The 15,620-nt window shown below is 38.1% G+C and overlaps 1 pseudogene; it reads right to left on the bottom strand.

Annotated features, from left to right (window-relative positions):
• Positions 1–1,548: 1,548 nt before the first annotated feature.
• Positions 1,549–1,647, bottom strand: LOC132272241 (small nucleolar RNA R71; annotated as a pseudogene).
• Positions 1,648–15,620: the final 13,973 nt, after the last annotated feature.

The raw sequence follows: 15,620 nt of genomic DNA, 5'->3' as shown, positions 1-15,620 counted from the left end.
GGTGACCTCTAAACCCCAAGATTTCTCTCTCTCTTACTTACTCCTTATTGCATTCAATTATTTAGTTTAATTTGCTCTCTAGTTTAATCAACCAACCAACCATTTATTTGATCACTCGACCTACTAACCCTAATAGCGATTCCACAACCAAGTACGACTCCAATCCTGGGACGATCCCTACTCACCCTTGCTACGTTAGTAGTAGTGGTGGTAGTGGTTTTTATAAATTTAAACTTGACCAAAAAGGCTTTTCTTGAACCGCACATTCACTACATCAATTTGGCGTGTAGGAACGGCCCTCTGTCAAAATTTTGGCACCGTTGCCGGGGATTAGGCAACGTCGTATTTGTGGAATCGATTAGGAATTAGTGCTCTTTTGATAGTGTCTTTACTTTGTTTTTATTTTTCCTTTGATTACTTATTGTGTTTGTTCATCTTTGACAAGGAGCATTGAGCTAGTAGGCAAGCAAAGGAGCATCCAAGCAAAAGAGCTAAGCAAACAAAGAAAAATGCTAAAAAAAAAAAAAATTTGCTAAGCTAAGCTATAAATTTGGAGTTAAAGTGCCAAAAGACCTTTGTGAGCTTTTTCTTACTCAATCCATTAGTTAAATCGTCGGCCCGCGTGGAGGCTTGTTTTTAATTTCTTTGATAAATCATGAACCCGCGTGGAGGCAATCTTAATTGTTCTTTGCATCATTGTTGTTAAAGCATAGGAGTATGGGTTAAGTGTTTGTGGAGGAAGTTTCATTGAAATTGTTGTGAAATTGAAGTGTTTGCTCATTCATTGTGTTTATGTGTTTTCACATTGTGCATGCATGGTTGTAGATCACTAAAACCAACTCCTGTCCCTCTTGATTTGCATCTTGAATCCGTAGTTAGAAATCCTAGGGGAAGAGGAAGTTCTAGTTCTACCCGATCCATTACATCAATGGAAGGCCATAATGAAGAGAATGTAGAGGACCTTGGTCACATAGACCAACAAGGTATCCTTCATCCAAATGTGCATCATGAGAACATTCAAGCACCATTAGGCATACCTAGGCTATTCATTCACCAACCACAACAACAACAAGGCCAAGTTCCATTTGGAATGCCAAGGCCAATGTATGCTCCACAACCTCCCATCATTCAAGGAAATCAAAATCAAGGTGCCCATGTTGCACCTCAAATTGCTAATCCTCCACTTGCTTTAAGAGATCACTATGTGCCTAATGAATACAATGCACCCATATACATTCAATTGCCACCATTTAGAGCACATCACTATAAAATTAAGCCACAAACCATTCAAATGCTTCCTAACTATCATGGACTTCCAAGTGAAGAACCTTACAAGCATTTGGATAAGTTTCTTAAAGTATGTTCCGCCGTAAAATATACGGACATGCCGGAAGAGGTTTTAAGACTCAATCTTTTTCCATTCACCTTAAAAGACAAGGCAAAGTATTAGTTTAACAATCTTAGGCCTTTTTCAATCACTTCTTGGGCAGAAATGCAACAAGAGTTCTTGAAGAAGTACTATCCGGTTTCTAAGACCAATGCCATGAGAACCTCAATTCGAGAATTTTCACATGGGAATGGAGAAATATTTCATGAGGCATGAGAACGCTTTAATGAATTACTTAGGAAGTATCCACATCATGACATGCCCAACTGGCAATTAGTTTAATATTTCTTTGAAAGCTTATCGGACAATTACAAAGGCATGGTTAATGCTTCCATGGGTGGCTCATACATTGATAGGCATGAGGATGATGTGTGGCGTCTTTATGAGAGCATGAGTGAAAATTCTTTGCATAGAACATTATCATCCAAGAATAGTAGAAATTCACAAGGTAGGAAGAGTGTTGGCTTACATCAAGTTGACCACTCAAATGAAATAGCCGCCAAAATGAAGTCCTTATCTCAAAGGTTTGATCAATTCTTGATTAACCAAAATTCGGCGAACAAAGTATCTTCCTTCCCTAACCATTCTCATCGTGCATCAAATGAAACATGTATGACTTGTTCTAGTGTTCTTCATTCTACTTCTCATTGTCCTCACGGACAAGTTTAAAATGAACCTAATGAATAAGTCAATGCAGCTTTTGTGAACTAAGGGAACAATCCTTATGGTACTCATTATAATCCAAGTTGGAGAAATTATCCGAATTTCTCTTGGAAAAACCAAGGAAATGGCTCAAACCCTTCCCAAGGCTGTTTTCAAGGGAAATACATTCCACTTCCACTTCAAAACCAAGGATCCCAAGGTTATAGACCTTATCAATCACAAGAGAATCAATTTGCTAATTCTCATTTTCCCAACCAATCTTATTCCCAAGGAAATACTAGAAATCCCGCCTTTGAAGAAAAAGTTTTAAATGCTTTAGGCACTTTAGAGGCTAGCACATAATTGCTCCATTCTCACTCTCAATCTATTACGAAGCTAGAAACCCAAGTGGGGAAAATAGCAAGCACTCTAATGCAAGAGAGAAGGGAAAGATGCCTATTAATGTCCCACCTAAGCAACAATGTGTTGTGGAAACCCATTCCTCATCGAAAGGCCACACCATTGAACATGTTAATGCGGTGACTACCTTGCGGAGTGGTAGGATTGTGAACAATCAAGTTGGAATGTCCAATGAAGAGAGTGAACCGATGCAACCTTAAGTTGTCACCCATCTCGTTTCACATACCATTCCTCCTTCATTACATATACATGATCTTGTGAATGAGAAAACTTCGAAATGTGATTTGAAGAATGATTTTGAAAATGATTTGAAGAAAAATTTGCAAAAAAATGAATTTGAAAAGGTTTTGTTGAAAAATGATTTGAAACAAAATGATTTAAGAACTTCTTGTGTTGAAGAGACTTCAAAAGGAAATTTTGAAAAAGTGTTTGAACCAAAAGTTCCATTTTCGGATGCTTTAAAATGATCCATTTCAAAAGACAAGCAAAAGGCAAAAACCAATGAAATCATGGAAATGTTTAGGCAAGTAAAAGCCAATCTTCCACTTATGGATGCAATCAAGCAAATTTTGACTTATGCCAAATTCTTGAAAGACTTGTGCATCCAAAAGCGGAAGAACAATAGCCAAGCACCAAGAAAAGTGGTTTGACCGAGCAAGTAAGCTCAATTTTGCAACATAACACTTTACCCAAGTTTAAGGACCCCGGTTCACCTACTATTTCATGCATTATTGGTGATCAAATCATTAATCGAGCGCTTCTTGACTTAGGAGCAAATATTAACCTTCTTCCATACTCGGTTTATGTCAAATTAGGCCTAGGTGAATTGAAACCGATGTCGGTAGTTTTACAACTTGCCGACCGATCCATTAAGAAGCCTAGGGGTATAATTGAGGATATTTTGATAAAGATTGACAAATTCTTCTTTCCCGTTGATTTCGTTGTCATTGACACGGAACCGGTCCCCAATCCTAAGAGCCAAATTCCCATTATCCTTGGCCGTCCTTTCTTGGCAACCGTTAATGCCAACATCAACTGTAGGACGGGGATAATGAAGATCTCATTTGGCCACATGAAGGTGAAGTTAAATATCTTTAATCCCACACCAATTCATTTGACAAATATGAAGGAGAGGTTAATGTTGTAGACAAATGTTATCATCTTTAATGTCAAGGAAGTGAGCTTTTGTGTAAAACCAAAACTTCAAAAGGATCATCTTCAACCTTGCATTCTAAAAGTCTTGTTTCAAATTCTTGCTTTAAAAGGGCATGGAAGCCCAAAGATTGTTATTGCATTGACAAGGGATGAAAAGGTTTGTTTGAGCTTAATCTAACAAGTTCTTCAAAGAACCATTTGTTGGGTGGAGTTCAAAGCATCTATCACCCCAACAAGGAGGGGATGCATTACAAGATCTTTGATTGGGCTAAAAGAGCCCAATGTCTTGCTAAAGACGTTAAAGACTAGCAAAACCATTTCGTAGGGTGTCAAAACCCTATTCCTCTCTCATTTCTATCTTAAATTTCATTTCTTGCGAAGTCTAGATACTTGTTTTTGGTTCATATGCATTGATAGGAACTGTAATTAGGATTACATAAAATTTTGTGTTGTGATTGAGCATTTTGCATAAGTTCGATTGATCTCAAATGAGAGTTCGATCGATCGAACTTCTACCTGCATCCAACATTTAGAAAAATTTTCTACCTGCATCCAAATCACCTATCTGTCCCATCGTTCGAACTTATTCTTAGATCGATCAGGAGCCCTTCGATCGATCCAACTTCAAAGTTTGATCGATCTCATGATCCAACACTCAGAAAAAATTTAAGCCTGCATCAACCTGCATATTTCACCTCTCTATCTCATTGATCGAAAAAATTCCAAGATCAATCTGAAGTTCTTCGATCGATCCAACTTCAAAGTTCAATCGATCTTCAAGTTCCAACACTTAGCTAAATTTTTGAACCAAAAACCTGCATATTTTTGCCCTCTGTCTGATCGATCGAATATTTTGTTCAGATCGATCTCAGTTCTTCACTTCTCTATTTTTGACCTTTGTTTGACTTTATTTGACTTTTTAATTTTCAAAAAATCCAAAAATATTTTATTCTATTTTATTTTATTATATTTTACAATTTTTAATTCTAATTTTAATTTTTAATTTTAGTTTTTCATTTTTTAAAAATTTCAAAAAATACTTTGAGGAGAGTTCATCAAAGTTCGATATATCTGAAATCTCAGTTCGATCGATCTGAAATCTCAGTTCGATCGATCGAACTAATAGGGAAATGTTTTTAAAAATAAAACCAAGAGTTGTGAGATCGATTACAAAGATCGATCCAACAACTCCCTACCCTACCCCTTGCTTCCCTCATCGTCGCCGTGAACCCCAATCACCCTCTCCATTTCCGGCGAACCTCCGGCATCATCTAGCTCACCCTGAATCATTCTCTCTCTTCATCACAACTCGGATTTCATCTTTCCCTCTTCGCATCCACTTCTCTCCTTCGGTTGAGGTAAGATCCGAAGCACCATGCTTGATTTTTGCTTAGATCTCATGTTTACATGCTTTATATGTTGAATCCATGTTATTTTATGATCAAATCTCCATTGTTGACCTTTGAAGCACTATATCTCCATATCCATATATATGTGTTGCTTCGTATGTATATTTTGTATATTTTAATGATGTTGATTTCGATTTAGGGAGTATGGGCCTTGTTTAGGTGATGGTAGTTGATTGGATTGTTGTGTTGATGGCCCCACGACCTTGTTCGTGTGGCCCCCGTGCTTCCAAAGTCACAGATCTATGACCTTTGAGTTTTCACCTTCGCACAGTTCGATCAATCAAACTTTAATCTCAGATCGATCTTAAGAGATCGATCGAAGTCATACCTCAGATCGATCGAAGTTTTGAGATCGATCTCAAACCTTTTTGTGATCGATCGAACTTCACAGATCTCACACACACACTTCATTCATCATTTTTTACGTTCATGCTATCTCATATATGCCCAATGCCTGTAATATTCTACATTGGATGCATTTCATACTTACATTGTTTAGCATGTTTTATATCTTGTAACTTGCATAAATTCATGTCATATATGTTTTATCTAGCTTATTTGACATGCATGTTTCTATTTTGTGCTTTCAATTCTTAATTCTGGCACTAACTCCCCTTGTAAGTTTTTAAATTATTTTTCAGGCTATGACTAAGCGCAAGACTGTTGCCAAGAGGCAACACGGGCCTCAGAGACATATCAGACCATGGATAGAGGAGCCAGCAGAGCCCTCTCATGCACAGGAGGAGCCAATACAGTCTACTCTACCTCAGTCACCTGCTCATGAGGCTGAGGATGATCATATTTCATTCACCTCTGCAACTCAGCCTGCATTTACACCATCACCATTTCCATCACATGCTGGAGCTGAGCATTCACCAGTACCATCTCCACCATGCCAGCCAGCTCAGGAGCGTGATAGGCCCGCGCCTAGATATACGCATATGGCAGTAGACCATGAGTCGGTGTTCGACACAGAATTTTTCTCCAGATCGGTGCTGACCCGATTAGCTTACCATGACATTATTCAGAGGGGCCTTGCAGCTATTCTTACCACAGTTACAGAGCCAGTCTACCTGCGGCTGGTACGGTTGTTCTTCTAGAACCTCCGACTGTCCCCCCGTACCAAAGCAGAGCTGGTCACTTCCATAGATGGCCATCAGATCACTATCACTGTAGCCCGCTCTTGCCATTGTCCAAACAGATGCCCTCCGGAACTATAGGAGTTATATCCGAGGCTATACAGGTCTTCTTATGCCGACATGGCAGTATTTCTTACAGGTCACCATGCTGATGGCGAGAATTTCGCCACCCACACATTTATTCCAGATGACCTATGGTTCTTCGATTCCGTTCTTTTTCGGAATATATATATATCCGGGCATAAGATCCAGCGGAGAGAAGACTATTTTACAGCCCTCTACGCATTCTACACAGGCCACTAGGTATCTATTCCGCGCTCATCTAGAGCGTGATGAGGAAGCTATTTAACGAGTATATCAGCAAAGAGAAGCCCGGCGTCATCAAGTACTGAATTTCTCACGCCGAAAAGTGGAGGACCCAAACTCCAGGTTAATAATTAAACTTATATTTAAAAAAAAAAAAAAAAAAAAAAAAAACAATAAAAAGTGAGGACTTCTACCAAATGGTGAGAAGTGGGAAATGATTGGATGGAGGTTGTCTTGATTTGTAGCCTAGTTGATTTGAGCTTGTAAGTCCGTAGGGGTGTTTGAACACCTAGTGCCCTAAAGCCGTCTGGTTTGGGAGTCATTGACCTAACGCTCAAACTCATGAATCACTAGAAAGCTTAATAGATCAACACATTCCACCATGCTTCCAACTTTGATCCGAAAAAAAAAAAAAAAAAAAAAAAAAAAAATCGAGTGAAAAGAATAAGCGCACCTAGAACAATAAAGCTTTAATAAAAGGTCCACTTTTTGTCTTGATAATCGGTACTAGATTTGTGTGCTAGTTTGAGGGTAAGGATGTGATTAATTCTTTAGTTGGCTTAGATAGTAGTATATTTGATGCCGGTCCACTCAAAAGGATTCTAGAGTTGTTTTAATTTGCATAATTATTTTCTTGATGTGTGGAGGACCATACTTGTTTGCTTGATGTTGAGATTTTGGGAGATTGCTCAGAAATGTTTGAAATAATGCATACTTGAGGTAGTTTTCTCCCAATGCTTGTTTGCAATATTGGTGCCTCTTTTGAAAGAGTGAGCTTAATGTTTGTGGGTACCATTTCGGGAAACCCTCACGAGACTTCACTCGTCCACTAGGGGTAACCTAGGGGTTTAAAAGGCTTGTTGCATATGCTAAGTGCAATCGCGTTCCCTACGGAAGTGGCGTTATCCATTTATTGTTTTTTAGATTCATACTTTTATAGTTGTTCATTTCATTCCTCTACTTTTTAGTTCATTGCTAGGGAATAGCAATATTTAAATTTGGGGGTGTAATGAGCGCTGAAAAGTGCGTATTTAAACCCCTTAAACTTAAGCATTCTAGTACCTTTATCTATCTTACTTTACCGTTTAGATTGATTTCGTATTATTTTCATTTTCAGGCACTTATCCCGAAAATAAGCTAACTCAACCAAATAAGAGCAAAAATGAAGCAATTCTGGGATAAATCAAAGAAAGGAGCCAAGTGGAAGCAAAAGGAAGAAAAATGTGAAAATCAACATCTTCGATCGATCTCAGATCAAAGTTCAATCGATCCAACATGATCGATCTCAGCAATTCAAGATGGATCAGAGCCATAATGACATTTTCAGAGATCTCAAAAGTTCAATCGATCCAACATCATTCTTTGATCTATCGAACTGTTTTATCCTTATCCAAATGATTGATCTTATCTAGTTGTACCACCCTACCAACCACTTTTGTCCTCTTCCCAAAAATATCTTCAAAATATCTCAGATTTGTCTTTATCCAAAAAGCGCCACCAATGAAGATCGATCCAGCCTAAGTTCGATGGATCTCAGCCATGTTCGATCGATCCAAGTCCAAGGTTCGATCGATCAAACTTCCTTTAGTGTGAAAAAGTTAAATTTCCAACTCATTAAAAGTTGTCATTTATCCAATCATTAGGGAATATTGTGTGCACGACCCCAGCTCATTTTGGGTGTCATTTGACCTGCCTATATAATGATAAGGATTGTTTTTTACAAGAGAGCCATCATCATATCATTTCATCTCTTGGAGAGCAAGCTTAGAGGAGGAGGAGGCTGGAGACACCATTGGAGATTCTTCATCATCCAAGGAGCAAATCTCTACTATGGAGTTAACCCTTGAGGGTTGGAGAAGCACTACCATGAGTGGCTAGACATCCTCTTGGCGCTAGAGTTAGCCCCAAGCATGCTTTCTATATCTTGATTTTGTGTATTATTGAGGGATTAGTGTTGTAATACATGTTTTGACACTTTTATATATATAGATCTTGTTTATTCCATGATTTATGTGGTTTAATGCTTCCAATTGATCATTTCATTCTATCCATATGTTTATGTATGCTAGAATAGATATTCATGTGTTTGTCTCTATTTCTTGTGTTATTGATGCATGTCTATGTATATTAATGTTATAGATCTAGAGATTGTCAAAACATTGTGCTTAAAAAAATGCTCTTATGATTTTCTAGATGGTCCATGCTCATTTCTTGATGGATTGTGCCTATCCATTAGTTTAATTTCATGTCATTCGCTTAATTGTAGTGTAGTTGTAGCATAGTTGTTAGATGGGAGGACAATCCATGCTTGTTGTTTGATGTTCCATACTTTTGAATGCAAGTAGCATATGTCTCTAACATTGTGGTATATATGGCTTGTGAGCTTAATGAAAGGATTAATGACTTGCTAGATATGTTGTGCTTTTCACATGCTATTTATACAATATATACTTAATTGCTAGATATATTGTGTTTTTCACATGTTGATTAGATAATGTATACTTAATTGGTCACCCTTGCTAATTAAATCAACCAAACACACACACACACACACACACACACACACACACACACACACACACACACACACACACATCAATATTGCAACACATATTACCCTCATTAGTCACTAGTTAAAGGTGTAGAAAAGCATTACTTGGTGGTTACCTCTAAACCCCAAGATTTCTCTCTCGCTTACTTACTCCTTATTGCATTCAATTATTTAGTTTAATTTGCTCTCTAGTTTAATCAACCAACCAATCATTTGTTTGATCACTTAGTTTAATTTCATGTCATTAGCTTAATTATAGTGTAGTTGTAGCATAGTTGTTAGATGGGAGGATAATCCATGTTTGTTGTTTGATGTTCCATACTTTTGAATACAAGTAGCATATGTCTCTAACCTTGTGGTATATTTGGCTTGTGAGCTTAATGAATGGATTAATGATTTGCTAGATATGTTGTGCTTTTCACATGCTTTTATACAATATATACTTAATTGCTAGATATATTGTGTTTTTCACATGTTGATTAGACAATGTATGCTTAATTGGTCACCCTTGCTAATTAAATCAACCAAACACACACACACACACACACATCAATATTGCAACACACATTACCCTCATTAGTCACTAGTTAAAGGTGTAGAAAAGTATTGCTTGGTGGTGACTTCTAAACCCCAAGATTTCTCTCTCGCTTACTTACTCCTTATTGCATTCAATTATTTAGTTTAATTTGCTCTCTAGTTTAATCAACCAACCAACCATTTGTTTGATCACTCGACCTACTAACCCTAATAGCAATTCTACAACCAAGTACGACTCCAATCCCTTGGGAGGATCCCTACTCACCCTCGCTATGTTAGTAGTAGTGGTTTTTATAAATTTAAACTTGACCAAAAAGGCTTTTCTTGAATCACACATTCACTACATCAATTGGCATGTAGGAACGACCCTCTATCATCAACTAAGCTATAAATCAAGACAACATCCATCTAATTATTTCCCACTTCTAACCTTTTGGGAGAAATCCTCACTTTTTATTGCTTTTGCAACTTTTCTTTCTGTTCTTTTCTTTTCTTTTTTCTTTTTTTTTTTTTTTTTTTTTAGAAACCTAGAGTTTGGGCCTTCCACCTTTCGGCGGGAGAAATTCAGTGCTTGATGAGGCTAGAAATCCGGCTTCTCAATGAAAAGGGTTTGTTATCCACCTTTATCAAAAATGAAAGCTTTCAATATGCACTATTAGCCCAATTGGGATATAACCAATTCAATAATCAACAATGCATGTACCCCACAAATGAATGCTAGTGTGTGTCTGTGCTAGTGTAGAATCTCAAAACAATCACAAAATCAGGACAATGTGGACCACAAGTGCGAGCATGATATCAATCTTTCAAAAAATTTACTCTTAAACGGCATCCACAAGGCATACAAGGAGTTTTGGACTCTCAAGTCAAGCAGTTTTTAAATTTTTAGCAATATAGTCCTCAAAATATCAAAATCACAGCTAGTTATGGACCAATCATAGAAAATCCCTCAAATACACAAGTCATGCTTAAAATTTTGAATTGAAAGCAAGTACTACAATTAACACCCATTACCCTCAACCTTAAATGGCACAGTATCCTCAATATGCAAAGAGAACAAAAGAAAAGAGTAGACTAGTGCAACTAAGGCAAAGAATAACCGGGACACAAATATCCAAAGTGGGTGGTATAAACCCCCCCCCCCCCCCCCCCAAACTTGGAATTGACTGCGGTCCTGAAAAGATGGCACTTGGATAAAACTCATCAGATAACAAAGGGATAATAACAGTGCACAGTGGACATGCTAGTCTAAATGGGATGATAAATGAAATAAAGAGAGAGGAATAAGGGTAGTCCTGAAAATATTTGGGCAGTACTCTCTCACTGAAGTCACTGGGATGCACCTGATAATGGAGTCAGTCATAGACAAATATATCAATATAAGGTCCAGACATCCAAAAATATCATGCATAGAAAAAGAGAAATAATGTAGCTGCAAAAATATCATAACAGTAGCAATGTAATAGTAATGTATCACAAATATATCAAATGAGGAGAGTAAAGAGATAGAGAAATTAGGCAAAGGAGGTAGGGCGAGTGGGGCGTAATCCCCAGATATCTCTGGATATGTCACACAGCGCAGCTAAGACATCTGTACGGAGAGTAGAAATATTTATTCTGAGGGAGACTATTACATTCTCCAATGCCTGGACATGTTTTCCTAGGCCAGGTGTCAGAGCTGGAGCATCAGGGATAACTAGATCATGAAACTGTGGTATATCCTGACCCTGCTCCTAGAAATGAACTAGCGACCCAACTGGAGAGTGATGCTGTAACTCCTCTAGAGGTTGCTGCTCCAGGTCTATATCCATATGTGCTGCAGCCGCCGGTGCGTCTGCTAGATCGTCTGCTGCTGCTGCTGCCATCTCTGCCTCCTTAGCCTCTGCAGCCTCCTCTGTTGCCAAGATGGCGTCCTGCTCCAAGCTCTTGATAAGAGCATTATAGCTCTTGTTTCAGCCCTTCTTGCTATAATGGCAAGCCCCTGACTCAGAACGCTCTTGTGGATGGAAAAGGTAGCGCTGGTCCCGGAGGATCTGAGTAATAAGATGAGCGAAAGGGAGATACTTAGCCTGCTTGGGCTTGGCCTTGCTAATATAATCTGTATATAGCTTCATCATGACACTCTAGTAGAGTGCAGAATGGAAAACCAGTGCCCGGTGTAGAAAGCATAAAGAGCTGCCAAAAAGTCTGAACATCTCTAGATCTTATGGATCGCCATAAATACATATCGGTATAATACCGAATCAAAGAACCAGAGATCATCGGGCAGATAAGTCCTGGTGGCAAAAGTCTCGCCATCTGCGTAATGGCCAGTGAGGGCAACGGCCATGTCTGCATCAGAAGGCCTCCTTAGAATGGGATAGTGAAGATCAGAAGGGCAGACATGCGGGCATCGAGAAGAAGTGGCCAAAGTATCTACTATGATGCTGATAGGGTGGCCATCAATAGTAGTCTGCAACTTTGATAGGTTACTCGGGGCTGGCCGGAGGTTCTGGTAGAACATCCGAACAAGCCGAGGGTAAACAGGATAAGTAACTGGCACCAGAATGGCTAAAATGCCGCGCCGCTCAATATCGTCAAAAACTGCCCGAGTCAAGACTGACACGGAGAAGAAAGCTATGTCAAATATAGACTCATGGGACACTAAAAGGCGTCTGAACTTCCAGATAGGTCTATTTCTGATCTGGCCGGGCTGTGCCGGTGGTAGAGAAGGAGAAGATGCACGCTCATCCTCATCAGAATGGGATGAAGATGCAGAAGCAGTAGAGGCAGAGCGGTCAGACTGAGCCGGGGCTGGCTCATCATAATGCTCTAACTGCTTAGGCTGCTCAGCCTGCTCAACCTGCTCTGGATCCTGGGCATAAGAAGACTCTACTGGATCCTCTACCCTCTGTCGTACTCTCCTCTCATACTGTCGATGGGCAACTGTCTTAACCCGTGCCATGGCTTGCAAAACAGAAAAGAAACACTTGCGAAATAAGTTAGTAACAGATAATAGAAAATTGAAGCACAGTATATAGAAACATGTATGTCAAGTAAGATAGACAACTCGGAATAAAGTACATGAATCTATGCAAGTGATGACGCAGCCAAGTAAATAGTGACTAAGTGAAACATGCTAAATAGTGTAAGTATGGAATGCATCCAATGTGAAAAACACAGGCATTGGGCGTCAAGAAACTAGCATGAACACTATGGATGGTGTGTGAAGTGTGCATATGCAAATCTGTGAAGTGCAATTGATCATGTCTTCAGTGAGATCGATCAGGACTAAGTTCGATCAATCTTTCTCTGATCGATCAGAGAAAAATTCAATCGATTGAACTGCTATGAAAAATTTGAAAAGTCACAGATCTATGAGGTGGATGACACGGAGGGAACCCAAGCAAACTTGTGGATCCCCCTACACCTCGACAACACAAAAATGGTCACTTGAATAGGCACATGACCCCCAAAATCCAAATCGGAATCAAAAAATATATATATAAAACTATATACAAATATATATACATATATATACATGCTCAAAATCATCAAAAATGGCAACAAATCTAACATAGAATCTCAGATCTATCATGAAAACATGGAAAATATCAAGATGAAGCTCAGGATCTAAAATAAAACTCAAACTTACCAAATCGGGGAGAGAAGTGGATCGAGAGAGATCTGAGATGAGGAAGAGAGATTCGAAGCTGTGGAAACTCGTCGGAGGTTCGCCAGAGGTTAGGAAGAAGGTTTACAACGGCGAAAGGGAGTTAGGGTTGAGATCGATGTGTAAATTGATCAAAATAACCCTTGGCTACTATTTTAAAAACTGTTTCCGACATGTTCGATCGATCTGGAAAAATCTTAGATCGATCAAACATAGATTGATCTTGAAAGAACATAGATCAATCTAAGTTTCAAAATGACACAGTATTTTAAAAAAAAAAAAAAAAAAAAAATTTAAAAAAATAAAAATGAAAATCAAAAAAAAAAATTTGAAAATATTTTTAAAATAAAAATAAAAGAAAAGAAAATTATTTCTGTATTTTTGAAAAATCCTTAAAACTAAAAAAAAAAATAAAAAATTTGAAATTTTTTAGAATAAAATAAAATAAAAATTGAAAATATTTTTGTTTGTTTTTTTTTTTTTATATAATAAAATCAAAATTTAAAAAGGGCAATCAAAATCAAAGTCAAAGTCAAAGTCAAAGTCAACAAAGGGATACAAATCGATCAATCCAAGATCGATTTGGAAGATACTTTGATCGATCCAACAGGTGAAAACCTGCAGACAAGTTCAATTGATACACAGAAAGGCCTTTTTCATGGATTTCAGAAAAAAAAAAATTTAAGTATAGAATGGAGATCGATCGGAGGAAAATCTCGATCGATCATGGAGCACTCAGATCGATCTGAACTGAAGTTCGCTCGATACACAGAGAGCTGATTTATGTATGAAATTCTCGATCGATGGGACTGAGAGATGATTGGATGCAGGGATAAATGTTCTATCGATTGAACCTTTTTTGAGATCGATCGAACAAGTGCAAAATGCCTATTTTCAGAAGGAAAGTGCATGCATTCTAAATCATAGTTCCTAACCATGTGTATAAACCCAGAATATATCTAGACGACGCAAGAAATGAAAGGTAAAAAAGAAATGAGAGAGGAATAGGGTTGTAAACCCTACGAATTCACTAGTCTTTAACGTCTCTAGTAAGACGTTGGGCTCTTTTAGCCCGGATCAAATATCTTGTTATGCATCTCCTCCTTAACGGGGTGAATGGATTTTTGAATCCCACCCAACAAATGGTTCTCTAGAGAACTTGTTGGATTTGATTCAAAAGACATTGATGTTCCTTGGTCTATGTAATCCTTGGGCTTTCATGCCCTTGGAACACTTGGTTTCAAAACCACTTTCTTGGAAATCAAATTAGAAGGTGAACTTTTTGAAATTCCATTTTCAAGCAAAAACTCATATTTTTCAAGTTCATTGTCAATGCACTTTTCCACAACACACACCTCTTCATGTTTGTCCATTGAATTTGGGGTTGGATTAAAGATGTTCAACTTCACCTTCATGTGGCTAAATGAGATTTTCATTATCCCCATCCTATAATTAATGTTGGCATTTATGGTTGCCAAGAAGGAACGGCCAAGGATGATCAATGGGGAAGAAGAACTTATCAATCTTAATCAAAACATCCTCTATAATACCCCGGGGCTTTTTGATAGATCGTTCGGCAAGTTGTAAAACCACCGACGTCGGTTTCAAGTCTCCTAAACCCAACTTAACATATACTGAATATGGAAGAAGGTTAACACTTGCTCCTAAGTCTAGAAGAGCCCAATTGATGACATGGTTACCAATGATGCAAGATGTAGTAGGTAAACCGGGGTCCTTAAACTTTAGGAGAGTGTTGTGTTGCAAAATGGAGCTCACTTGCTCCATCAAGACCACTTTTCTTGGTGCTTGGCTCTTGTTCTTCCTCTTTTAGGTGCAAAGATCTTTCAGAAATTTTGGCATAAGCCGGAATTTGTTTGATTGCATCCAAAAGCAGAAGATTATTCTTCACTTGCCTAAACACTTCAATGATTTCAGTGGTTTTTGTCTTTTGTTTTTCAAGTGAAATGGATCCTTTCAAGGCATCTAGAAATGGAGTTCTAGGCTCAAAAGCTTTTTCGAAATCTTTCTTTGAAGAATCTTCAACATAAAAATTCTTAGAATCATTTTTTAAATCATTGTTCAATTCATCTTTCAATTCATTTTTGACAACTTTCTCAACAAGATGATCATGCACATACAATGAATGAGGAATAAAATGTAAAATGGGACGGGTGTCAACTTTTGGTTACACCAGTTTACTCTCTTCATTGGAAATACTTACTTGGTTGTCAATAATCTTCCCACTTCTCAAGGTTGTCACCACATTGACATGCTCAATTGTGTAACCTTCTGATGAGGAATGAGTCTCCACAACACATTGTTGCTTTGGTGGGGCATTTAAAGGCATCTTCCCTTTCTCTCTAGCATTTAAAGTACTAGCTATTTGTCCGACTTGGGTTTCTAGCTTAGCAATGGATTGAGA

The sequence above is a fragment of the Cornus florida genome, unplaced genomic scaffold (assembly GCF_030987335.1).
Source record: "Cornus florida cultivar Cherokee Brave unplaced genomic scaffold, ASM3098733v1 CherokeeBrave_3.0.0_Hap2_Chr08, whole genome shotgun sequence".
NCBI classification, from domain to species: Eukaryota; Viridiplantae; Streptophyta; class Magnoliopsida; order Cornales; family Cornaceae; genus Cornus; species Cornus florida.
The sequence above is the reverse complement of the archived record's forward strand: the minus strand, read 5'-3'. Positions and strand labels throughout refer to the sequence as shown.